We start from the raw sequence: 27,779 nt of genomic DNA, 5'->3' as shown, positions 1-27,779 counted from the left end.
GAATATAGTTGGTGCCTTGGAATTAAAGGATGATCCTTGTTGCCCTGAGCTTATCTCGCATGGACGTGCCTGGAGGGCAAACAGGTTGCACTTGCCAGGGTAAGATAAATATGCAGGGAAGGAACGAGCAAATCCAAAAAGCTCTGACCAGTGGGCAAACCCCAGCTGATCCCCTGTCCCACATTCAGTAAATGGAAACGAGTTCTTTTGACCTAATGTGCTAACACACAGCTACATTTCACACAGCCCCAAAGACAACCAATTCCGCAGCGGGCCAGGGTACTTTAGTCACCATGTCATCCTTGAAAAAGGTCACAAAAGTAGAAAATACGATCTTTATAATTTTTGTGCACCTAAAGGGCCAATTATCTATTAAACAATTGTAAAGAATGATTGTTTCAAGGAAACACTAAAAGAGTCTTTAAAAATAGTCAGTTGATTCCAGTGATTTACGTCATAAAGAAACAGACCATTTTAAGTAACACATGGGCAATAAAAGCAAGCAGATGTTTGCATTCTAACCAGGGCACTAATGGAGGTGCTATGGCACTGTATCAAAGTAAAGTTTGCCATCTTCAGAATTGCCCACTGGAGTTTTAAATGCAGCTGCGTAACTTTGAATCAACAACTGGTGAGTGTTCTTCGACCACTCTCTGTCTAATTCCCGGCTACAGGTAAGATTTAATAATTCACTGTTAACATGCTGTGTCAAACTCCTTTCCTGAAATGGACCTTGAAACGTGCGATTGACTGTAAGATTCGAAATTGCCATAAAAAATTCCTCGGGTTGCTGAATTACAAACATAAGTTATTATGAGCAAAATCACAGTAAAAATAAATGAGCAAGTCCAAACCCACAAGAGACTGGATTTGGAATTCCATGAGCAAGCTCTAAGCCCGGCAGTTACCGAGTCAAGCACTGTGAACTTGGGTAAAGCTTGACAGTGGAAATGGATTCATATACGACAATCCCTCCCTCCCTCTCCTCTTCAGAAATCCAAAGCGTTTAATAAATATTAAGCCAGGTACTGCTGGCCAAATAAATGACTCCTGGGAGTCTGGAAGGCATTTGGAGGATTAACTCTTTCCACCACCAAGCTATCCTAGGGCACCACGGCCCTAGAATCATCGCTTATTCAATCAGGAATAGTCAACCTCCAGTGGAGCACCACATAGCTTAGACGCCCATGATTCCTGCTATACATGCCTTTTCTGATAGGGACGTTTAAAAAGCAAATTGCACTCGCACCACTATTGCAGATATAACTAATTACAGGTTAGACAAGCTCTGCCACTTCCAGGGGCCAGTTCCCCTGTCCCTGGAGTAAACCCCATCAGGACATTATTATGCAGCCATTCTCTGATCTGCTAGGCTGGCTGTCTTCTTATGTGGGCTAACAGTGCAGCCTTCGCTTTCTTCTCGCTCTCTTCCACTTACTCACCTTCATTTCGGTGCTGTCTAATCCTCCTTTCATCAAGACCCCTAGAGAACAATGTCTTCTCAGCCATTCCCAGTGACCACTGTTGTGTCATTTCACACTTCTTGATTTTTTTAATGTCATCTCCTCATTTCTTACTTTCTTCTGCATTTCCCTTTTTGCTGACTTGCTTTAGCTTTGCAAGCATTTCCCCCGAAGTTGTATTCTCATCCTTTGTTTTGTTCCTGTTCTCTCTTTCTCTGGCTCTCTTCCCCCCCTCCCCTTCCTTACCCTCTCCCTCCCTCCCTCCCTCCCTCCCTCTGACCCTCCCTCTCCGAGGTCTCCAGTATTTTCTAGCAATTTGTGGTTTGCCCCTTCTCTCCTTGATCCCTTAGTCCCCCACTTGTTTGTCAGCCTGCCTTTTGTTTGGATATGGAGTGTGGGCTTGGCTGGGGAGGGGTGAGTAGACTTTTGAGGCTTTGGGACCTCCCTTCTTCTAATGTCTTCTGCTTCTCTCCTCTTTTCCTTTCCTGTTTTTTTCTCCTTTCTCCCTTACCTCGTTGGACTTTCATTATTTTCTAAATCATTACACTTGCTCTTAATAAATTGTGACATTTTCTTTTCTTATATCTTTTATCTGAATTTGAAAGAAATCGGTAAACAATGGCTATAGCTTATTGTCTTTAATATAAAGAAACTTTCAAATGGGCACAGGCATCTCTGTATCTGTAATATACACAGAAATGTACATAGATACACATAGTGTTGCTTTATCATTGGTGGTGACTCTAGTCAACAAGAACTAGATGTAATAATACATGGAAATATTCTACTAGAACTATATAAGCCCTGAAAGGTCTAGAAAACAGAAATTAAAATTAATTTTATGACAAAAATCAATATATCTGGGCATATGACAACATACACATGTCAATGGAATCAGTAGTATTATATATTGAAAGCTAAAATTAACTTTCAAATTCCTGATCAACAGCAATAAATTATACACAAAACACACACATACACCATTGTTATTTTCTCTACAGAAGGCAGGTCATTTAAAAATAAACTTTTGTCTAATCTAAAACTCATATATTGACTTATGCTACCAAAATACAGCCTTGAGTAAGCAGAGAAACAAATAAACCAAATGGACAGGTATATATATAAAATAAGCTGTTTCAGAGATAACACTGGGACATATTTATTAACTAATTTATGACCTACAATCAGTTGGCAGAGGCCTTCCTCCTTCCTGATTTCAGTCTTTCTGAGCAGGGTAAAGAGACCAGAAGGCCTGATGGTGTGTGAAGCTCACATCTTTATCTGTGCAAGAGCTTTATTGGGGGGCCTGGAAACAGAAGTTCTCGCCACTTTTCATTCATTGTAACATCTGATGTGTTTTTACTGCAATCTTCACCCTGGATTATTCTCCCAGGTTCCTTTATTATCTTTGAACTATGGGCAAATGATTTAATGGCTGGTAACTGCATTCAGGGGCAAGTGAACTCTTTCCCTGGTACAACACTGTCTAGCTTTGGCTTCCTTCTATTGCACTGTGATTCCTAAAACATCCAGAGTTGGAGCAACTACTATTGCCCATGCTAATTAGAAGTTTCTATGGAATGCTCCTGCTTTGAAGTTAGCAAAACTAAAGCCAAATCAGTCTTTATGAAGTGAAGTGGCAGCCCCTCTGGGACATACAATTCAGATTAAGAGTTGCCTTTTTAAACTGCCCTTATATCTTGAAATGCATTTGCACCCAAATGGACCGTGTATAGAAAAATTATGAAGGCAGGGGAAGGTAGTAGAAAGAGGAAGCTCTGTGAAAACATGCCTAAGACCTCTCTTTCAGATAACAGCCTCCACTCCACTTCCCCACTCCTCCTACACACGCAAACCCCATGCAGGCTGCGTACACTAACATCTCAAACATCCAGATGGAGGACCACGCACAGCCCAGTTATCTGACAGTTCACACAAATGTTTCACAGTCTTTTACCCACACATTATACCAGTGAAATGACACACTGGAATGCCTCCCACTGTCTCCCACACGTTTTTCTGTATGAAAATAAGTGTTTCTTGCATGGAAAAATAACCGAAGGGGGTTTTGATGAAAAATTTAATATTGTTGATAATTCAGTGAGAGATAAAGGTGACTCTGAAATAAAGACACTTAATAGTGTGTGTCAAAAACAAAGAAAAAGAAGTAGAAGGCGGCGACGGGACACTTTTGATAGTGACCTGGACTCTGCAATGTCAGAACCCCTGCAGACAGGGAAGCTAATACCTGCATTCCACAGGCTTTAAGCCCCTGCTCCCAGCCGCCTGCCTATGCCAACTTTTTCCTAACCCTATGGCTGCAGTTTTCACTGCCTAACGGCTCCCTTTAATGACAGAATATTTGGAAGCCAGAAAGGAATTTGCTGAGGTCACTCAAGGGCAGTGGTATCGCACGTCATATAAAATTCTTGCTAAATTGATGGTAGAAAACTAGAATGGTAAAACCTTCACCCAAAGCCTACAGGGAGTGTGAAGTTAATCAAGTGTGCTCCTCTGTTAGTGCAAACTCTCAGGTTACATTGTCCTAAATCATATAGTCCTCTTACAAGTGATAAGGGATCTCAGCTGAGAAAAGCAATGTAGCTTATGCCTATATGGGAATCCTTAATCCAGGTTGAAGGAGAGGAGGAGAGGAGGTTGGAATGAAATAGAAGGAATTCACCAGACAACTGAAGTTAATAGCTGCCCTGTTCATTATCAACAAGGAGAAAACTTCACTTGGGTAAACTTACAGAGTGTTGAGATCTCAGCTGTCAAGACTCTCATGCACCACCCCACACCCCAGGAAGTTATTGAAAGCAGCTATTCTTCTTCCAGGCTTCACTGCTGGTGAATTTGTGGAGTAATAATAACTCGTGTGGGTAGGACCTTTAACCATATATGAAGTTAGTTTGATTGTCTGAACAACCCTTTCAGGTAGATGTTTATGGTCTCATTTTTAAAGATGGAAAACTGAGAGTCAGAGAAACTTAGCGTCACACAGCTAGTAAATGAGTGACCTAAGACTTGAAGCCACACCAAGACTTTCAGGCTCAAAATTTGTGCATTTTCCATTCCATCAGGCTACAAAGAATTCCTCTCCTAATTCCCAAACCGGGTCTACTTTCATTGTTGCCTACATCATTAATCAACACCCCTGTCCCTCTAGTTAGGTGAATCACACTCCTGGGAGTCTGCCTTGACACTTCCTGGTACCTCACCACTGCCCATGTCCCATTCATCACCTGCTCCTGTCTATTTCACTTCTGAAATATAACTGCAATCCATCCACTTCTCCTCATCTTTACCACCATGATATTACTACAAGTAAACATCATCTTTTCCTGGACTCCTCTCCTAGTCTCCTGTCTGGTTCACTCCTAAATAGATCAGACACCCTTCTGATCTATTCTCCAGGTTGCTGTCAATGTTGCCCTTCCAAATGTCAAATGTCTGTGAAAACAGTCTTGCCATTTCCTATCCCTCCAAACACACTAACTCACATTCTTTCATAGCTCTCAGTTTAAGCATCTCTTTCTTGGGAAAGTTTTCTCTGATTCCCCCCCTCCCCCCAACAATTAGCTAAATCTCATGACTTACATATAGTTATACTTTACACCCTTCATTCTAGGTGCACTTTTACCGTTGTTTGCATGATATTTCATCAATGTTTGTGTCCTACACTGGACTGTTAATATTTGAGTGCAGGATCCACTTCAGTCTTGACATGTAGGGTGATGCCTGGTTCACAGCAGGAATTCGATAAATATTGTTGAATGAATGTTGAGTTTCTCCTTTTTGTTTTTCTCTTTTCCTGTCCTCTCTCCATTCCTGTATCTTCATCCTTATTCCGCTCTTTGTTCATGGGATCTTGTTTTCCTACACAGTCTTAATGGGAAAGAAATCCATGCCAAAGCAGTACATACGGCAGCTACAGGTGTTGCTGTCTCTGGAGCCTTTAGTTTCCACTAGAACACTGCTGATACTTAGAAGACAATGAAACGACTGTCTAATGCTGAGATTTTAGGCATCATCTAAATGGGAGAGATACACTCTATTCCATGAGTTCTCCGGGGAAATTCTTTCCAGTTTAATATAGCTGATCCTGGGATACATCCTACACTTGTTGCTCAGGCTGCAGTCATGGCATAATGTATCCTGTCATTGCCCACCTGCCCTTCTCAGTCATGGAGGTTTATGCTATTGTCACTTCATTGAGTTCTAGGCGTTATTTGAAACAAGCCCCACCCATTAGGAAAAGCCTCTCAAAGAAATGGAAAGGAGGAGCATTTCCCCCAGGCCAGAGAGAGGTCCTCTCACGGCTCAGGTGGGGATGGAGGAAAGTTGTCTGGACAGATACCCATTAGATCTGTGAAACACACCAAACATGTGGTTCTTAATGAATGTGTGGAAGCGCTAAACAGGTTAAAAAATAGGTCACTAACAAGTGCAGTAACTTGGTGGACATTCCTGGGGGTGCAAATGGACAAGTGCATTCCCAGGTAGGACCATTACAGAAAGAAATACAGTTTTTGTTGTTACCTTTTGGCAGAGACAGCACAGAGACTCTTTAAAAGTAATGCTGTAGCCCCATTTGTTTATTCTTTCCTTTATGTCCCTTGCTCTAGGGGACATATCAGTGAAAATATTGCTGCATAGAACATCTGAGATTTTCCTGCCTATGTTCTCCTCTAGGACTTTTATGGTGTCATGACTTATATTTAAGTCTTTTATGCATCTTGAATTCATTTTTTGTGTATGGTGTAAGTTGGTAGTCAAGTTTCAATTTTTTGCATGTAGCTGTCCAGATCTCCCAACACCATTTGTTGAAGAGGTTATTTTTACTTCATTTTAAGCTTCTGACTCCTTTGTTGAATATTAACTGACCATAGAGACTAGGGATTTCATCAAAATAAAAAGATTCTGCACAGCTAAAGAAAACATCAGCAAAATGAAAAGGGAACCAACTGTATGGAAAGGTTTATTTGCCAATGATATCTCAGGCAAGGGTTAGATCTCCAAAATATATAAAGAACTCACATGACTCCACTCCAGGAAGACAAAAAACCCAATTAAAAAGTGGGCAAAGGACCTGAACAGACACTTCTCCAAGGAGGACATTCAGAGGGCTCAGAGACATGTGAAAGGATGTTCAGCATCACTAGCCATCAGAGAGATGCAAATTAAAACTACAATGAGATACCACTTCACACCAGTCAGAATGGCCATCATAAACAAATCAACAAACAACAAGTGCTGATGAGGTTGTAGAGAAAAGGGAACCCGAGTGCACTGTTGGTGGGAATGCAGACTGGTGCAGCCACTGTGAAAAACAATATGGAATTTCCTAAAAAAAAATTAAAAATGGGATTGCCTTTTGACTCAGCAATTCTACTGCTGGGATTATACCCTAAAAATCCTGAAACACTAATTCAAAAGAACCTATGCACCCCAATGTTCATAGCGGTACAATTTACAATAGTCAAGTGTTGGAAGCAACCAAGGTGCCCACCAGTAAATGAGTGGGTCAAAAAACTAGTACATTTACACAGTGGAATACTATGCAGCAGAAAGAAAGAAGGAGCTCCTACCCTTCATGACAGTGTGGATGGAACTGGAGAGCATTATGCTAAGTGAAGCAAGCCAGGCAGTGAAAGACAAATACCGTATGATCTCATCTATAAGTGGAACGTAGTCAACAAAACAAACAAGCAAGCAAAACAGAACCAGAGACATTGAAATAAAGACCAAACTGACAGTAACTAGAGGGGAGGGGGGAGGGAGATAATGGGGGAAAGAAGGGGGAAGGGTCATCAAGGAACATGTATAAAGGATCCATGGACAAAGCCAAAGGGGGGAAGGATGGAGGGTGGGGAAAAGGGTGGGTGGGATGGGGGTAAGTGGGGGTTTGGAAAATGGAGACAACTGTATTTGAACAGCAATAAAAAATGAAAAAAAATAATGCTGTATTTTGGCAAAAAGTATGGTGTCATGGTGTGGAAAAACACACGCATGAAACTCTAACTGAAAAGTGATTTGGAAAAGTTGAAGTTTTAACAAGTTTATCTTCCCTATAATATCCATTTTGGGTATATGGAAGAGGAATATATGATTTTTTAAAATGGTCTAAATAATTCTAAAAGAATTTTTCAACAAATATAGCATAAAATATTTAAATGCAAAGAAAACACTCTTATAGTCTAATTGGAAGAAATTTTTTCTTTCTTAGTGTTGAATCTAACTTCACTTAACTTCATTGAAAATAAGTCGGAAATAGTCACTTGATCTACATTTTGATAAAGCCACTGCTCCAGACTAAAGTGTGTCCTCCACCCCTCCTTTAACTGCCTATGTTGAAGCCCTAACCTCCCAATGTGATGGCACTTGGAGTTGAGGCCTTTGGGAGGTAATTAGGGTTAGTTGAGGCCCTGAGGGTGGGGCCCCCACGATGGGATTAATACCTTTATTGAAAGAGGGAGAGAGAGAGTTGGCTGTCTCTCAGCCATGTGTGGAAACAGTAAGAAGGTGGCCATCTGCCAGCCAGGCAGAGAGCTCTCACCAGACACTGAATATGTCCACAACTTGATCTTGAACTTCCCAGCATCCAGAACTGTAAGAAAAAAAAATGTCTAGTATTTAAGCCACTCAGTCTATGGTATTTTGTTATAGCAGCCTGAGCTGACTATGACAGCTGCCCTGCCTCTTCATCACACCAACACCATATGCTTCGCACTTGCCTTAGCCAGGACTGACCTCTATCAGGGCACATCAGTCCACAGCATACACTCTCTCCTCATCATAGGAGCCACATGAAATTAAATGTTCCATTCCACTGAGGTGTGGGCTGTGGCGGGTGGGGAGTGAGACAAAGAGAGTGGGGTCCGAGGGTAACCTTGGAAGACATAACATCTTTAGAGAGGTCCATCCTCAAGACCCCTGGAAAACCATTATTATGAACTGAAGCCAGAAAGATGTCCTACTTGTGAACAAAACAAGTGGCTTTTATCAATAAATTTGGTAAGTAGTCCAGTCCTTCCTACCATGCCTGTTGGAAATGCTTTAAAGCTGTGAACTTAGTAAGTACGAAGGGAGTATTTTTACTTTGTTTATAAAACGTATTTGTTTTAGAAAAATACCTTAGAAAGGAAAACTTTTGTTTGAAATAACAGATTTTTTTAGAGAAGGCAGAACCCTTTGGAACAAGGGTCTCAAACACAAAGCCCTACAAGGGACAAACAGGTAACAAAAATAAACCAGGAGGACCTGCTACAAGACATTAGAAACCACGTCGTGGTTCATGGAAAGCAAATTTTTAAATCATCGAGTGGGCAAAATTACATATGGGCCATTAGCGTGTGTCTACTTCTATCCAAACTCTTAATTGTTTATTCAAGACGCCTAATCCACTCTCACCCATTTCAATCCAGCTAATACTTAGTGACTGACCTCATGCCCAGCCTTGTGCTAGGTGCTTTCACAGACATGACCATTTTCAACACTCATAACTGTCCAATGAATTGTGTATTTATGTCTCTATTGATAGATGAGGAAATTGAATCCCCGGGAAGTTTAAGATGACTTGGCTAAACACACCATCCACTGCTTTGGAAGAAACTTGGGAAACACCATGATTCTTTTGTTTCTTAACTTTAAGCCAAGTATATCAGTTTGAGTAAACTTGTTATCCGTTCTCTAGTAGTTTATATACTGTTTTGTTCCCCGAGGCAATACATGATGGGTATGTTAGCACAGATCTAAATAACTGTACAATTAGACACTCAGGGAGGGGGGAAATAATTGGGCTTTAATTACCAAGGCCTCTGTCGCAGAACGGTACCTGTAACTAATGCAGTTTCCTGGCTCAGGCTGTTTGACCAAAATTCCACTTCTGTCACGTGTTAAAACTCAAACTGTCAAATTGAGGAGGTTCTGCTTAATTTCATTTCTGTCTCAAGTTTAGACAAGTGAAGAGCAACTCACAAGAGAGTGAGCACATATACCATTTAGAGCCATTTGTTATGCAGACACAACTATTAAGTACAAGCATACCTGAGAATGCTATATTGCACAAAGCACTGTGATCCATTTTTATTTTCCTTTTAAACAAACAATAAAATTAACTGAACCCTTGGCAACAATATATAAAGAAACTCAATTTATTTGAAAGGTTCACTCACAGAAGATTCCCTTATATGTGACTGCAAGCATTAAGAAATGGAAATGTACTTTTACATTGAACTACATGTCCTACTCCTGCCTATCACCTTGCCAGCTACCTTTCTTCAAATATAAATATAATTGGAATTGATTTTGCCAATGCCCTAGATACTTGGAAAGTCCTATTGGTGCACATCGGTTATTAATTCATGGTCGCTAACTCTGAGCCTTATATATACAACCTGAGAAGTAACAGCAGCTTTTCTTGCCTGCTTCATAAGCATTGTCACTGGAATTTGTACCTTAATCACGTCCAGCGGTTAAAAGTGAGTATAATCCCTGACTGGAGTGGCTCAGTTGGTTGCAGCATCTCCCCAAAACTGAAAAGGTCACTGGTTCAATTCCCAGTCAGGGCACATGGTTAATTTGCGTATTCAGTCCCCTGATGGGACATGTACAAGGGGCAACCAATCGATGTTTCTCTCACATCGATGCTTCTCTCCTTCTCTGTCTCCCTCCTTTCCCCTCTCTCAAATAAATAAATAATCTGTTTAAAAAAGCTCTTGAGTTACTGAGTACTCTGGAAATATCTGTTCTTCATGTGGTGTCTTGGAACCCCTGACGACCCAAGAAAGTGTGGTCTTGAAAACGACATTAACAAAATGTAAAGCGGCATCATCCAGCTCTCTGTCACTTATAGACAATCTCTACATATACCTTGTTCATTGGCATCTGCCTGATGTGTTCTGACATGGAAAGCCTCTCTCTGGTCACTGAGAGAATGAACCTCTTCACCTTGCGTTACCTGCTTTGTGCCCACCAGCTGGGAAACTCTGACTTAATGAATGTCCCAACAGTGATCAGCAAAAAGTGAGTGGGTGAGAAAGTTTGTAACAAACTATACTTCATATGCTGCACACCATTCAAATAATGATATTTTTCTTTGCAGAGATGCTATGGGTTGCATGAAGATTTGGTTTAAATTCATCTGTCTCTTATATATCCACTTTTTCTCCAGAGTACTTAGCATAAGACTTCAAAAGGCACTCAATAAATATTTGCTGAATGAATGTAACAGGAATTAATAATGCAAAATGTTTTTGAAAAGGTAATTGATGTCAAATGGTAGGCAGAGAAAGCCAGAGAAAGTTCACCAGGGATAGGAATGCTGTGTACAAATTTGGTACTGTGTCCAAGGAAAGAATTTACACTTAATAAATAACTTTTGAAACCAGGTCCTTTTATGTCATTGCCTCTGGACTAGGCCACACTGGTGGTGGGAGAATCCCAGCCAAATAAGCCCTGATAGCAGTTTGAGAAAGGGAAGTATAAATAATAACTTAATGTTACAAAAGACCCCAGGAAAAAACACGTTGCCACCAGCTTTTCAGGAGATGTTTCAGAATAGGACAACACACCACACACACACTTCTTTAAATTTTTTATGGAAAAAAAGGTCAAACTAGAAGACATATAGAGGGCCTTGATGTCCCCACCAGAGCATGAAAGGCAATAAAAGGTAGTATATTCTTTCTCACAATGAGTCCTAAAACCCAGGTTAACACAGTGTAGCAGAATTTTGACTTGCATGGTCTGTATTCAGGGCCTGGGTTGTCAGAGACAGTGCCTTAGCTCTCACACATCATGACAGAGAGAAATTGATCCTATCTGTATGATAGAGTGGGGCCAATTGGGGAAGTTCTGCAGTGCAGAGCTAACCTTTGCAAGGGTAACCCGGCCCAAGCAGAGTTTGGTGGCCTAGATGCCAAGAGGCATCGACATCTGGGCATGTCTGGAACCTATTCCTCCTCTGCCAGGGCTCTGTGGCCCATCTGTTGGAAAGCTTTGTCTTAAAGAACATTCCTCAGGATGATCAGCCATCAGGTGAGTTTGCAGCAAAGTATACTTCACATGCTACACTTCTGTGGGTAGTTGCAACACATACTAGCACATACGCAACATATTAAGTCTCTGAGAAGACTAGTTTCTCTTTGCTTTTCTCCAGTATTTTTTAATCTCCCTTAACCCAGACACACCTTTAACATCTCACAGGTGTAAGGAGCTTCAGAATCATTAAATCCTCCACGCAAGCGCTCAGAACCAGTGACTTGCAAGGGTTAATGTAATACCACGTCCTAACTGCCTTTCATTGGAGGATTAGTTCAGACACTGAAATAACTTTAATGTTTGAGAAGAAATCCTCCTGGAACTTTATTAATGCCAAAGCGTTAAATACAATAATCACTATTATTGCTCCCAAATGAGCTGCTGAGGAGCCAAGGATAAGTGGATTCTGGAGCTGGGACTACAGTCATCTACAGTAATTCATATGCCATTGGCAAGGAGAACTCTAAACATGGGATTCAAAAACCCTGTGCTCACCCCCTCACCCTGGGCCTATCTGCCCCAGGAGACTTATCTATCTTTCTGGTTATATATTCCCCTGGCTGTTGATGTAATTAGTGTATAATAACTGTGTACATATCAACTCACAGGAAAAACGGCGGACGTGCTGGTTGATTTGGCTTGGGGCCATCTCAACGGCGGGGTGAGACAACCCAGTATAAACATCTGTTATTAAGCATATATTTTAAAATAGTGTTTTGTGTCTCCTGGGTTACTGATTCCCATTGAAAGCAACACAATATCAAGACTTCTGTTTTTTTGAGTGGCACCTAGGAGATAACAAGCTTTAAAACATTTTTAAAAATCTCCTTGGTTTAGTTGGTAAAAAAAAAATCTCCTCGGTTTGACTGCTTTTGTGCTACTAAGAATTTTATTTAGAAAAATGTCTAGTACATCACACACACTGCTTTTCTAGGTTTCATTCTCACAGAGGTGAGCAGCTTTCACTTAAAGTGAGTTACTATGAATCGTTACACTTTTTCAAGTCAAGGGCCTGTGGTAAAACTGGCCACAGCTTTTGTTTTTATGAATAAGCAGTTGCTATTCCCTGTATTCAATCAGTGGCCTCACTAGGGAATGGACTACGACTGCAATTTTTAAAGTAGTCATTCTCTCAGATCTACTTGTTTGCACTGATTGCTTTTGGTGAAATTAATTTAAGGAATTAATTTCTTAATATGAGAAATTAAAAAATAGCTCCTCACATCACTTGCTGTGATCAGTGCCACAATCTTGCTCCTTAAACTCCTAGCATTAGGTCACTGTGTGTGACAGAGAACAGCATTGCTTTGATAGATGAGCCATCAAATATTCAAAACGTTTATTCGAGCTAACTCAATTAAGAAACCACCTTGCTACAAAAAAATAAAAAATAAAATTTTGTACCTGATTCCCAAATCACTTTTGACAGCTATACTATTTTTCAAAAAAGATTCTCATCAAAAGTTGTGTCTGTGTCCTAGAACTCAGCTGGAATAATTTTTTCCTTCTTTTTCAGTTGTCTCACAATCGCTGGTTCCTAAGTACAGCTAAAGTTCTGCTGCAATTCTGTTAAACCCGTTCCCATTTCCATACTTAATTGCATTCATCTTGGGATCTTTGTGTATATATAGAATATAGACAAATTTTAAATCGATAGACTGCAATGCCTTTGACATAAAGCCTTTACGCACCGTTCTCGCCTTATATATAAATAGACATACACTACTTGTCAAAATGCAAGAGTAAGCTTCTTCACATTGTCTAAAACAAAGAGCCCAGCCCGGCGTTTTCCTTTCCTCAGTGTCTCAGAAAGTGTCCTTTATTATATGTGTGGGATGCAAGGATTTTGCTGCTGCATGAATGAAAAACGATACCTTCAGACTGCCTTTTTAGTGACAAATTGCACTTCTGCAGAATATCACACTGCCTGTGGTTGTAAGAACCCCACTTAGATTTACTATTGCTTCCTTGGGGACCCAGCCTTCTCACACAGCACCGCAAGGCTCATTCCCAGTGTTTCAGAGTGCAACAAAGATGAGAAAGTTTGCTCATCGTGACGGTCTGGAAACTCCTGCCGAGTAAAAACACTCTGTGGAGTGTCTAAAGTGCTAAAATCATCGCCTCTGTGGACTGCTGGTATACAAAACAGGCAGGAAAAGTTGTCTGAAGGCATTTGCAAAGCATTGTGTTTGTTCAGGAAGGAGCTGTGGGGTGAGAGGCTGAGCTAAGCCTCTCCCTTTGCTTCCTGGGTGAGAGCAGTGAGGCTACCACTTAGCAGAAGCAAGCAGAGAGAGATCGGTAAGACTCACCAGCTTCCCCATTTTTCCCAGGACGGGGTTTTTGTTCCTCACTGTGATGTGGAAAAGGCAAACCTGTAGGTCCTCCAAGCAGGCTGCCTCGGATCAGCTGAATGGCTGAGGCGTTCAGGAAGCTTGCTCTGTCCAGCTCGGAATCACTCCCCCTCTCCAGGCTGTGTGCTTACACGCCTCCCAGTCAGCGCAAAAATCCGCCAAACTCAGGTCAGCCGAACAGGTTTCCTTATATAGGTAAACATGAATTGCATTCCTGGTGAAAGAAGTTAACTAGGAATCCAGTAACCTGGTTAACTCTACACACGCCAGAATGGCTCAGAGTCAGTCAGCTCGCGTTGGGTTTGGTCGCAGTACAAAGGGATTTGTGCGATTTAATTAAAATCATCTTTATCCTGGCAGTCTGTAAAACTGGCCCTTCTAGTGTAACTGGGAGTCAATGGCTAGTATTTTATATCATGAGCTGTGACCAACCTTGTATTATCTGAAGGCATTGTAGGGAGAAAAACCAAAGTATAGAATGTTATCATTTGTCTTTTATGTTTTGAAAACTAGGGTAACTTGCCTTGAAATTATTTTCAAAGAAGTGAATAGAACATATGATAGGAAGAGAATGTGAACAACCTCTACCAAATGAGGTTCAAATGCTTTATTTGAACATAGTAACGAATACTTATTCAACTTTCCCAGGCCTCTAGTAGATAATGCAATGTGATCATTTGGAGTCTACTCCCTTTACAATGCATTAATTGCTACTGTGTTCTTTGATGAGCAGAATGACACATAATGGCATCTATTTATTCCCTATAATAACCCTCCTGAGACCACATACTGCAGTGTTTCAGGAAAGAAATCTAAGACTTGTGAATTTGCATAATTATATGTAAAAATTTTTAAACAACTTCCTGGACTTAAGAAGGTAAGAAAAAAAAATTTTAAAAGAACTCTGGGGAAGGCCTAACTCTAAGTTCAAAATATAGTTTTTAAATTTAAGTATGTAACTTCCATCAATTGTCCAATAATTGGCTCTTTCTTCCTATATTTACCTACCACTGGTAAAATAATTCTTTTTAATTGTAGCCAATTCCACTGAAGTCTTACTATAAAGTAGAGACTCAAGACTTTTCAATACCTGCGTGTCAGAGGTGAAGACTGCCTGCTAAATAAAACCTACTTTAAAATGAATCATTTGTTCCTCTTTCAGCCACTTGGTGACTGCTCCTTGAGCAGTGACAATCTTAGTAAAAATAGCTCAGTGCTGTATTTTAGGTCTCTGCTCGGGAAAGGGGAGGGAAGGAATGTTTACACACTACCTCAGCCAGCACAAACCAATCACACGGAGTTTCTGTTAAGAGCAGTAAATTGCACAAATTGCACTGTCAGGAAGGGTAACTAATCTTTGAATAGCATTTTATATTGGGCAAAGATTTCCTCCTGCAATTTCTTTTTATATTGCAACAGGAACGCTATGAAGTGTGTGTTACTATTTCCTTTCCGTGATAACAAAATCGACTTGCAGAGATCGTGATGAATCTGTGGGACACCCAAGGTCCCAGATCTTCTACCATTTAACTCCAACAGAATTTCCAAAAATAGAGTCAACTTGGAGAGGCAGAGAACATTAAAATGGCAGTTTTCCATGTTCAAATATAATTTTTAATAATCATATGTCCAGAGAGTTTAAATGCAACACAGTGACTGATTAAATACTCTTTATAAAGTCATAACTTACTACTAAAATGACTGCCTTTAAATGGCTCCAGAAAGATCATAAAAATGAGATAGGAAGTGTATTTTTATTGAATATGAATTTGGGTTATAAAATATGATGAAAATATAACTTGGCAAATATTGCACACATTTTTCTGTTCACAGTTACACGTGTTTATTGTATGGAGTTAAGACTCATCTTGACTCCCCTACTAGAAGGAATGTTAGTGTTTTATACTTATTGGGTTTTCATTAATCTTAAAGAAAAGCTCTGTGCCATGGTAGGTAAATGGCTTTCACTAACACAGTCCAGTTATGATCCTGCATCATTTATGTTCTCACAGTTGCCGCCGAGCCGAGTTCCGTTTATGCAGGAACTTTAGACTGTATTAACATGTTGACGCAAGACAAAGAATGCACTTTTTCCCAAGGCAGGCTAAACCTTTAAGTGCCTTAATCTGGCCTCCAAATTTGTTCTTACAATTTTAAGCAAACAATCATTTAGGCCTTAAACACAAAATATCTTGGGCTATAATTATTGAATTGGAAGGTCAACATGAAGTTTGGATCTCTAAGTAGCATATTTCAAAGAGGAAATAGGACCCTCTGCTAAATCCATTTTGGAAGTCTCAAGAAATGGTTTGGGAAAGGCTGGATCACTGAAGCAGCATGAATTCAGCCTAACCATAGAGGACCCCAATGAGAGAGTACTTACAGCTGAATAATTATACTGTGCCAAAAAATAGCACTTTTGGGAAACTAAATAAAATACAAGACTTACTTGAAGGGGAGAAAATATCATTGTGGTTTAAAGAAAACATCAGAGGAAAGATTTTAGAAATTCCCAATGACATATAACTAATGAGTAGTTGAGCTATAATTCAAATCTTGGCCCATCTGATTCCAGAATACTTGCTATTTCTATTGCATCCTGGATATACCACTCTGTTCAAGGAAGAGCAAATGCCAGAGTCAGAAGATGCTTCCATATGGTTCCATCTCTTGGTTGTGTGACCCTGGGTAAATTACTTTATATGTCTGAGCCTCACCTCCAAAGTGGAAATTAAAAATTGCTGTAAATCTCATGGATTAACAATAGTTCCTAATGAGATTTTTGAAAATTTTTCTACCGGGGTGTGTATAGGAAGCAACCAACTGATGTCTCTCTCTCACATTGATGTTTCTTTCCTTCTCTGTCTCCCTCCCTTCCCCTCTCTCTAAAAAAGTCATGCTACATATATTTATTGGTGCTTTTTATGACGCAGGCATTTTGCTAGGTCCTAGGAATACAGCCAGTAGCAAGTTAGGCATATCCTCCCTCCCCCAAGCTAACAACCTTACAGGAATGACTACGCACATCTATGTTAAGGAACGTGAAACTAATGTTTCTCCAAATTTCCCATAATACAAGAATGGTTAATTTAAGTTCCACGTTAACGAAGAAATACTAATGGATAGATGTCAGCCAGTGCTCCCACTGTAGTAAGTGCAGTTACTCTCACTGGCCAGAGGCCGGCCTTGCCGTGATTAGACTGTGTTAACCTGGGCTGAGCCAAATAAGGTAAATACTACAAAAAGATAAAACTTGATGCATGCGTGATATCATGACAATGTTCTTTAACAATTGAAGAGGATGAGCACATTTAATTGAAAAGCATCTTGAAGATGCTCAGAAAGCTAGATGTTCATGGAGTTATTTTTACCAATAACTTTTGTTTAAATTTAAATTTATTTTAAATTACTTTTTATTGTATTTTTCCATTACCATTTAGTACCCTTTACCCCTCCCCCCAGCAATCACCACACTGTTGTCCATGTCCATGAGTCCTTTTTCCTTTTTTGCTCAGTCCCTCTACCCCCTAGTCTCCCCCTCTCCCCACTAGCTGTCATCTGTTCTCTATCTATGAGTCTGTCTCTATTTTGCTTGTTAGTTCAGTTTGTTCATTAGATTCCACATATGAGTGAAATGATATGGTATTTGTCTTTCTCTGACTGCCTCATTTCACTTAGCATAATGTTCTCCAGGTCCATCCGTCACAAAGGGTAAAAATTTCTTGGTTTTTTCTGGCCAAGTAGTATTCCATTGTGTAAATGTCCCATAGTTGTTTTATCCATTCATCTACTGATGGACACTTTGGGCTGCTTCTATATCTTGGTGATTATAAATAATGCTGCAATGAACATAGGGGTGCTTATATTCTTTCGAATTAAGTGTTTTGGGTTCCTTTGGATATATTCCCAGAAGTGAGATTGCTGGGTCAAAAGGCAGATCCATGTATAATTTTTTGAGGTGTCTCCATACTGCTTTCCACAGTGGCTGCACCAATCTGCATTCCCACCAACAGTACAAAAGGGTCACCTTTTCTCCACAACCTCGCCAGCACTTGTTTGTTGATTTATTAATGACAGCCATCCTGACAATGTGAGATGATATCTTATTGTGATTTTAATTTGCATTCCTCTAATGATTAGTGACATTGAGCGTCTTTTCATATATTTATTGGCCATCTGTCTGTCTTCTTTGGAGAAGTGTCTATTCAGGCCCTTTGCCCATTTTTTAATTGGGTTGTTTGTTTTTTGGGGGTGAGTTTTGAGCACATGCAATGGACTGTCTTTAGCCCATTGTATGTGCTCAAAACTCACCCCCCAAAAAACAAACCCAATTAAATGGTGTTGGGAAAAATTAAATGGTGTTGGGAAAAATTAGACAGATATGTGCAAAAAAAAAAAAAAAAGAAACTAGATCACCTTCTTACACTGCACACAAGAATAAATTCAAAATGGATTAAAGACTTAAATGTTAGACCTAAAACCATAAAAATCCTAGAAGAAAACATAGGCAGCAAAATCTCGGATAGAGCTTATAGCAACATTTTATCATATATATCTCTCCAGACAAGGGAAACAAATGGAACTACATCAAACTAAAAAGTTTTTGCACAGCAAAAGAAAACATCAACAAAATAAAAAGATAACCCACAGAATGGGGGAACATATTTGCCAATACATCTTATAAGCAGTTAATATCCAAAATTCATTAACTCTTTGTATAAAAGAGTAATGGAAAAACATGATAAAGATTCCTAAATATTATAGCCAGTTATCTATCTACTAATCTATTATTAATTCACTTCCATGCAATAAACATTTAATTAGTACATACTATGGATAAGGGCCTATGAAGGATACACACAGAAAAGAATATACCAAAGAATGGTCCCCAGTTTTAATTGAGCTTTCTAGAAAAATGTTATGGTGCTTAATAGCTGTATCAGGCAGGATGAGTAAGGTTATGCTCTGGTAACAAGTAACCCCAAGATTTCAGTGGCTTATAACAAAACTGTGCTTCTCATTCATGCTGGCTATTTACACAGATCAACAGGCAGGACTCTTATTCATAGCCACTCAAGAACCCAGGCTGATGAAGGTTTCTTTCAACACATACTTCCATGGTTGCTCAGACAGGAAACAGGGACTTGGTGAACTGTGCACTGTCTTTCAAAACTTCACTCCATAAGGGATACTTAAACTTTGCTTACCTTTCATTGGCTAGAGCTTGTCCTCTGGCCCCCTTAACTTCAAAGAAAGAGAGAGAAGTCATGGATAGAATCCATGACAAATGAAGACATGACAGATATGGCAAATCATTTGGCTGGAGGAAAGGATCAATTTAGTAGGCGTATTCAATATCCCTTCTGGCATAATGGCTGGCATTGTAAGTTTGGAAATTACTAGCTAGATCCAATTTCTATAAGAGTGGGAACTTAAAGGTAGACTCAATGATTATTAGTGGTTCTGGGTGGACCTTGAGGGGAAGTAACATTTTAAAAAGATGTCCTGAGGCAGGCTCGTCTTAATATTTCTATCAGTTACACAGTGATGAAATAAAAGACAAGTTGATTTAATTTGCAGATGGTGCAAAATTGGATAGCTAACACCTCAGGGGATTGTATTATAATTCAAAATAACCTTGAAGAGTAGGGGGGAAATGACATTAAGAAAGAAGCTTGTGTTCATAGTGATAAATAAAGAATTGGAATGAAAGATCTACAAACTTCATGGTAGAAAAATTATCTTGAGCTCATATTAATCTGTAAGTTAAATATATATTGGCAGCTTAGCATTTTTACTTGTAAAGCCTTTGGTAGAGTGGTATTAACCATGTAAGCATTGGAAAATGGACATTTTCAGGGTACTGCTTCACTGGGGATCCACATTATAAGAAATAAGAAATCAGAGCCAATCCAGAAACAAAAACATACATTTCCAAAAGACTAACTGCCCTAGGTCAGGAGTCAGCAAACGTTTTGTGCAAAGGGTTAAATAGTAAATATTTTTGACTTTGCTAGCCATAAGCCTTTCTGATGCAACTACTCTGCTGTTCTGGTCCACAACAGCCACAGATAATATGTAAATGAATGGGCACGGCCGTGTTCCAGTTAAACTTTATTTACAAAACCAGGCAGCCAACCTTGGGCTATACTTTGCAGACTCTTGTTCTCTACAGTATGTGTCCCAGAATGACGAGGTATTCACACTGACTGCAAGTGCCTCAAAGGCCAGAAGGACCCTATTTTGGCCATTTTCCTATTGTTCAATATCCTTTAATAGTGTTTTCCAGCCCTGGCTGGTGTAGTTCAGTGGACTGAGTACGGGCCTGTGAACCAAAGGGTCTCCGGTTCGACTCCCAGTCAGGGCACATGCCTGGGTTGTGGGCCAGATCCCCAGTAGGGGGTGCATGAGAAGCAATGACACATTGATGTTTCTCTCCCTCTCTTTCTTCCCCCCTTCCCCTCTCTCTAAAAATAAATAAATAAAATATATTTTTTAAAAATAGTGTTTTCCATATAGGTGCTAGTGAAGAAACTAGTAAAACAAATTACATTAGCCAAAAAATGTTACTGTTCTAGCCTCCTTACTAAATATTCAAAAACAATTAGAATACGTAACTCTTGAAAGTGTTATAAAATCGAGCATATAATTTACCTTCTTAATTTGTCAAGTATTTATCAATTGTATTGTCTTTCTAGTACAAATATATTAATGATGAAAAGATACAATAAAACCTAGAGAAGAATTATAATAATGACATTAAAGGGAACAAAAATTTGCAAAGCAGAACATATACACATAAACTTAACTTTTTCCCAAGTTCTTCATAACTAGTTGAGGTTAATGAAGCAAATGTTGTTCTTATGAAACACAGGTGAAAATGGAGACAAAGAGAGGTTAGGTTCATTGTCTAATGTTAACAAGCTAGTGGTGATGGAGAAGGAAATAGGATCCAGGTTCCCAGGATTTACAATTCCAGACCATGATAAACACGAACTGCATAGGAACTGGGAGAGTAAAGGGCCCATATAGAATGCAACGAAAGGCCTGTGGTTTGTCTTTTTGGGTGCCTGAAGGAAAGCCTAGTATTCTATACTCCATCTCTCCTTCCCTCTGACATGTGTCCTCACACCCCTGTGTGGATAAAAAAAGGGAGTATGTACAAGATCAGTGACCAAAAATAACCTCACAGGGCGATCTGATCATAAACTCCTAACTGGGCAGGCCGTGGTGGGTAGTCACACCCTGGGCCTACACTTCTTCAGTGAAAGGTTTAAGCCAGTCCTACCCATTATTCTTGTGCATCTAGGTTAGCACACCTTTGAAATGCCAAAAGTAATCTTTTCCAGATGCCTCAAAGGTTTAACGACTCTCAAGGAAGCACATAATCTTGTTAACTATCCTGAACCTTGCTTTCTCCCACCATCATATAATCTTTCTTACATCCCCCCCTTAATTCTAAGTGTATAAAAGACAGGCCAAAACCATCTTTCAAAAATATACATCAGAACATGCCACTTCCCTGCTTAAAACCTGCAGTGGTATTCTCCTATAATTAGAATACCATCTGGTTTCATACCATGGCCACAGAAGTCTCCATAATGTGACCTCTGCCAGCCTCTCCAAACAAATCTCATAGTACCATGTCCAGCCACAATGGCCTTCTTTCTGTTTCCCCAACATACCTGTCTTGTTAAGACCTCAGGACCTTTGTCCATGTTCTTCCCACTGCTTGAAACATTCTTCCTAGTGTGGCAGGCAGACCAGTGGCCTTCCAAAGATGTCCAAATCAGAGTCCCTGGAACCTGTGAATATGTTGTTTGTTAAATGGGAGTGAGAAATTAAGGTTGCAGATGGAATTCAGATTGCTGATTGACTTTAAGATAAAAAGATTATCTTGTATTATCCAGGTTGACCCAGTGTAATTGCAAGTTTCTTACAATGTGGAAGAGGGAGGCAGAAGAATCAGTGTCAGAGTGATGCGATGTGAGACACTTGACTACCTGTTGGTGGCTTTGAAAATGGAAGAAGGAGACCATGAACCAAGGAATATGGGCAGCCTCTAGAAGCTGGGAAGAGATTCCCCTCTTGAGCCTCCATAAGGAATGCAGCCCTGTCCACACCATGATTTTAGCTCAGCAAGACCTGTGTTTGACTTCTGGCCATGAGAATTGTAGGAAAATAAATCTGGACTATTTTAAGCAATGAAACTTGTGATAATTAGTTACAACAGCAACAGGAAACCAATACACCTGGCATCTTCACTGCTAACCCCTAAACCTTCAGAATTTATGCTAAAGTCTTGTCCAGTAGGAGGCCACCCATGACAACCAGGACTGATACCAGCCATCCTACCTCCAGTGGGTTCCATAGCAATATACCCATTTTATTTCCTTCATTGCTCTGATCACTATGTGACATTACAGTAGTTCATTCATTGCAAAGCAAAAAAAGAAAAAAGAGAAAGAAGAAAAGTCCCACCTTGACAAAAAGTAGAAAATAACGATAAACTTGAAAAAAATTAATGTGGCGGTTATTTTATATTCCTTGGAACAGGAATGTTGGAGAAAGAACCAGGTTTGGATTAAGTAACGAACATTTTATGTTGGATGAAAACACATTTTTGACGGTAGTTGGAGTAATTGCACAATGAAACAGGCTGCCAAGAAGGGCCACAGAGGCCTAGATTGTGGCAACACTCACAAAAGAGATTAGATAACTCAAGTCAAGAGAGTAAGTGGAGCTCAGCCTAGAGCATTTACTTGATGACCTGCTTGTCCTTCCTCCAGCTTTAAAATGTGTGTAGCACAAAGCAATGAATCACAGGACAACATCTGCATGTAATTGCATTTCTGTTCCAATAATAAATGTTTCAACTGCTATGCTATTTACGAAAGCTGTTATCATAAAGAGCCAAGTGGGGGAAATTTGAAACACAAATGCTTATCTTGAGAAACCTTTCCTTTGCGATTCAGTGTCCAAGTACCCAAACACCAAATTTGCTGTAATATATGAATTGTCCTGAGGAGTTTATCTTTGAAATTCTATTTTGAACTGATTTTTAGGTATTTGATTCCTGGTGAAAAAAGCCCATTCTGTCACCCATGGTTTTCTTAATATTTTTTGAATCCAAAAGGTGCAAAGGCTAGAGATCGTTCCTATTTCTCTAACAGACTTATCATCTGAACTTTGGACCCATTGTCAATAGGGAAGAGAAGATGTTTAGCACTTTCTTTTTAGTTCAGAATGTTTACTCTCAAAACACAACACTAGAACTTCAGATTTCTCCAACCCACCCCAGTTTTACTCCCACAAACCACCACCGTCTCCAGGGATTTTAAGCCTTTACATTGCTTGCAAAATGCCAGGACAGTTTAAAATTATTAACAACCAATGTAGAAGAGAATAGGAAATAAAAGAAACTCTTATTCCTCGGCTCAGCCTTGTCCTCTCACCTCTCCACAGTGGCAGATGATTTTTCCGTATGCCTTGGCCAGGAGAGGCCGACTTTCCACTCACTATTCCCCAAGCCATCAGTGCCACCAGCAAAGGCTAGCAATCATTTTGGCCTTTTAAAGTTAGCTTTGAGGGAATGCATGTTCTGCAAAATTAAGTTGAATTTTTAAACAACTGACTTTACTTTGCATCTTTCAATTGCGTCTGTTGGCAAAGTAAAATTCACTGCTTTTGGTAAAGCATGAAAAGTCACTCAAGCTACAGAGAAAATAAAACCACAGCTCTTAAAAGGCTGCCTCTTTCCACTTGGCCAGGCAGATGTTTCAAGACGATGTCGTTGAGAGTTTCTCTTTTAATGAGATGGCAAAAAACCACACAGGAGGGAAAATCCTCAAAGACCAATGAAAACAAGTAATTTTACAATAATAATTCTAAACCACCTCCCCATTTCCCAAGGTCTGTTTTTCTTCATTCCTAAATGCTTAGTTCTCACTTCATTAGCACTGTTTAAAACACCACAGTTGAATATCAAAACCAAATGAAAACTTAGAACATTCTTTTAGGAAGATGAAAATATATGATCGGTTTCCAAGATTATTTTTAATTAACTCTTTAAAAACCAGCTCGATTACAGTGGGTAGACAAATGGTTAGCATCTAGGCTGCATCGTTTTCCCCCCAGGGACCCTGACTCACGGCATAGATGAGAATGGAGACAGATACGGATATATTCATTCATTCGCGAAGTAGCATCAGGTAAGTACTTTGTGTCAGACATGCGGTGCTGTATTACAGCAGGTAACAGCAACTTAAAGGTTGGAAGAGTTTCGACAGTTCCGTTTTAGTGAAACATGTAAGACATTCCATTTTCTTGTTTTTACTTTACAAGCAGTGTGCATTTACTGGTATTAAAAATCAACAGGAACCCATTACCAGTGATAAGTGATGTTGAAAGCATGCACCCATGACGACGTGATGAGAAGGAAACGTCCCCTCTGTGGCATTTTTCCTCAAAACCATAACCCCAGTCTGATCGTAAGAAAACATCAGGTAAACGTATGTATTAGTCTGTTTGGGCTGCTGTAACAATATACCACAGACTAGGTGGCTTATAAACAACAAAAATTTACTTCTCACACTGCTGGGGGTCAAAAGTCCAAGATCAGGCTATCGTCACGGCTGGGTGCACACCCTCTTCTGGGATGCAGACTTCCTGATGTGTTCTCACATGGCAGAGGGGCTCTGTGGGGTGCTTTTTTTTTTTTTTTGGTAGGGTCTCTTTTATAACGGCACTAATCCTATTCATGAGGGCTCCACTCTCATGACCTAGTCACCTCCCAAAGGCCTCCCTCCTCACATCATCACATTGGAGATTAGGATTTCAACATGGGAATTTAGGGGGGACACAAACATTTAAATTGTAGCAGCTAAATTGAGTGACATTTTACAAAATATTTGACCAGTATGCCTCAAAATTGTGAAAGTCTTTAATAGGAAAGTCAGAAACGCACAGCCCAGGCAAGCCCAAGATGACATGGTGGCCAAACGCAATGCAGTGCTTTGGATGGGGTCCTAGAACAGAAAGAAGGCATTTGTGACTAAGCTAGGAAAATATAAATGAAACTAGAGTTTGGTTAATAGTAACACATATACAGGATCTCTCTGTGCTGTCTTTGAAATATTTTGAAATCTAAAATTATGAAAAACTTAAAAATAATTAAAACAAACCCTAAAACAAGAATAACCAAACAATATACCACATTAGTTTTACATTGTGGCCAAAGAAGGAAAAAAAACAAGATGGAGAAGAGATCCATCCAAGAAGGACAGAGACACATAGGCAGGGACATGCAAAGAACAACAGGTACAGAAATACACTGGTGGGCTCTGGGAGAGTGTTAGAATCCCATGGCCTTATGACAAGGCTCCCTGCTATTTTATTAAGCTTTAGTGATCAGAAAAAAGGATCGTTCTTTAAAAAAAACGAGAGACTTGACATAGGTTGGAAACAGAGTATTGAGAAACTTCTTTTTTCTATTTTCAAATGTTAGATATTTTTTTCTACATGATTCTGAAGGTTTTACAGATGTGACAATGAATGGCTTTGGTTAGCAACATTTTCAGGAACCTTGGAAAGATTGATCACCAAGCTTTTGACAATGAAAGCTGTTGTGTGCCAATGGAGTTCTTTTTTGAGAATCCTACACTCTCTAGTGTCCCAATGCCAACAGGATACATTTAGAATTGGCCTTGACTTCACCCTCATAGGTATTTCTATTTAGAAATCAATCTAGTTTTTGGTCTACCTGGGAATAGATATAGTGGGGGGAAAAAAAGATAGTTAAAAAATCCCGAATGTTAGATAAAGTTTTCACAGTTGCACATGTTGTCTTTAGGGTTCTCTTCTCAAAAGAAGAGCTACAATATTTCATAGGAGTTTTACAGATCACTTAACCCCACAGTTAATATGCAATTAATTCATGCTAAGAATTTCTTCAAACCAATGTGCACTTAGTTGCACTTTCCGTGGTGTTTTTCTAAAAAGGACTTGAAATATCAATAGTATTAACTGTCAGTCAGGATAGTCTTGACAAAGTGAGATGTTAACAGCAAATCTAAGGTATTTGATCACTGTGTGCCCTAAATCAGTTCAAACATGTATTTCATGGATGGGATACTCACAGACGGGTCTCCAAATCTTTCATTTATATTGATCAGAGAAGTTGCATACCTTACTACATGGAAGAAATCTCTATGCAGAAACTGATTCAGACTTTCATAATTGTTGGCATGTTGGAAGTGGGAGAGTAAGGGGATTGATCTGGAAAGATATCTTAGGGGACTGCATATTTCATCTTGAATTACTTTTATATCATAAACGTGAAGTTCTTGTGAGCTTGGATTTAAACTTCAATGCAGCAAATTACATAAACTCTTTCACAAGAGCCAAAGTTCTAAAGTGCCCTCTTATATTTGTTTTCCTTTTCCACTGAAACAGCATACCAAATCTGAGTCTGATTAAGTCTGCTGACTTTGTTATCGGTGCTAGGAACTATGTATCTATACAGAAAATTAACTTCACCTAGAAATGCATGTTTTGGTGGTTTTACTCCTTAAGAAATGCTGATTAGAAATGCAGGAAGTCCTGGGAAAGGCCAAACTTCACTTTTCTCAATAAAGAATTGGGTTTGTACATAGGTTGGAAACAAGGCTGGGATTTTGAGATGAAAAGAGACAGAATGACTTTACATTAAGTACATGGTCATTCTCTGCCGAACACAGTGTCTGGCACTCAGCATATATCTAGCTTTAGTCCTCTGTATCTATGTATCTATCATCTGTCTATCTATTTCAAAGCTTCTCAAGCTCAGCACTATTGCATTTTGGATTGGATAATTCTTTGGTGTGTGTGTGTGTGTGTGTGTGTGTGGAGAGAGGGGGCTATCCTGTGCACTGTGGAGCAGCACTCCTGGCCTCTACCAACTATTTGAATGCAGCACACTCTCTCTCAGCTTCAACAACCAAATGTGTGTCCAGATATTGCCACGTGTTCTTGGTATGGGGGCGGAATCTCCCCCAGGTAAGAACTATTGATTTTCTTTATCTCTTTCTCTATGTACCTATACACCCATGGAAGAAATAAATGAGAGAAAGGATTTAATAGTAAAACATCCAAGTTTCAACCTGGCATGATCAACTGAGAAGGCAGGAAAGACTAGTTAATTTATTGCATATGTTAATAGTCATAAAATTGGGTTGGCCAAAAGGTTTGTTCAGTTTTTTTCTGTAGGTAGCTCTAGTAGCACTTACTTATCTTCTTTATGCCAAACAATTTTGTTAGATTGTATTGTGACAGCAGTAATATCAGCATGCATTTAAAAAACTTATCAAAATTGGTGGATTTCTGTGTAGCCATTTTAATATTGAAGATGGAAGAAAATAAGCAACTTTTTCAGCATATTATGGTTTGTTATTTCAATAAAGGTAAAAATGTAGCTGAAACACACACACAAAAAACAACCAAAAAGATTTGTGTAGTGTATGGAGAAGGTGCTGTGACTGATCTAATGTGTCAAAAGTGGTTTGTGAAGTTTCCTGCTGGAGATTTCTCACTGGATAATGCTACATGGTCCAGTAGACCAGTTGAAGTTGATAACAATCAAATCAAGACATTAACTGAGAACAATCTATGTTATACTACATGGGAGATAGCCAACATATTCAAAATATCCAGATCAAGCACTGAAAATCATTTGCACCAGCTTGGTTATGTTAATTGCTTTGATGTTTGGGTTCCACATAAGTTGAGCAAAAGAAACCCTTCTTGACCATATATCTGCATTTGATTCTCTACTTCAATGAAACAAAAATGTCCTGTTTTTAAAACAAATTGTGACAGGCAATGAAAAGTTGACACTTTGTAATAATGTGGAATGGAAGAAATTGTGGGGCAAGTGAAATGAACC

The 27,779-nt window shown here is 39.5% G+C and overlaps 1 protein-coding gene and 1 long non-coding RNA gene across 2 annotated transcripts in view; both read right to left on the bottom strand.

Moving 5' to 3' along the window:
* Positions 1 to 13,904, bottom strand: part of MID1 (midline 1) — a 352,217-nt gene extending 338,313 nt beyond the window's left edge. The window contains exon 1 of the mRNA XM_045203216.2: positions 13,817 to 13,904. The gene's annotated coding sequence lies outside the window, so the exon portion shown is untranslated. The remainder of the gene's footprint in view (positions 1 to 13,816) is intronic.
* Positions 13,905 to 21,578: 7,674 nt separating this feature from the next.
* The window catches only part of LOC123480693 (uncharacterized), a 143,776-nt gene continuing 137,575 nt past the window's right edge, over positions 21,579 to 27,779 (bottom strand). Inside the window, exon 5 of the long non-coding RNA XR_006656770.3 lies at positions 21,579 to 21,663. This is a non-coding gene — a long non-coding RNA (uncharacterized lncRNA). The remainder of the gene's footprint in view (positions 21,664 to 27,779) is intronic.

Source organism: Desmodus rotundus, chromosome X, assembly GCF_022682495.2.
Source record: "Desmodus rotundus isolate HL8 chromosome X, HLdesRot8A.1, whole genome shotgun sequence".
Lineage (NCBI taxonomy): Eukaryota > Metazoa > Chordata > Mammalia > Chiroptera > Phyllostomidae > Desmodus > Desmodus rotundus.
Note: the sequence above shows the minus strand (reverse complement) of the source record. Positions and strands in the feature narration are given on the sequence as shown.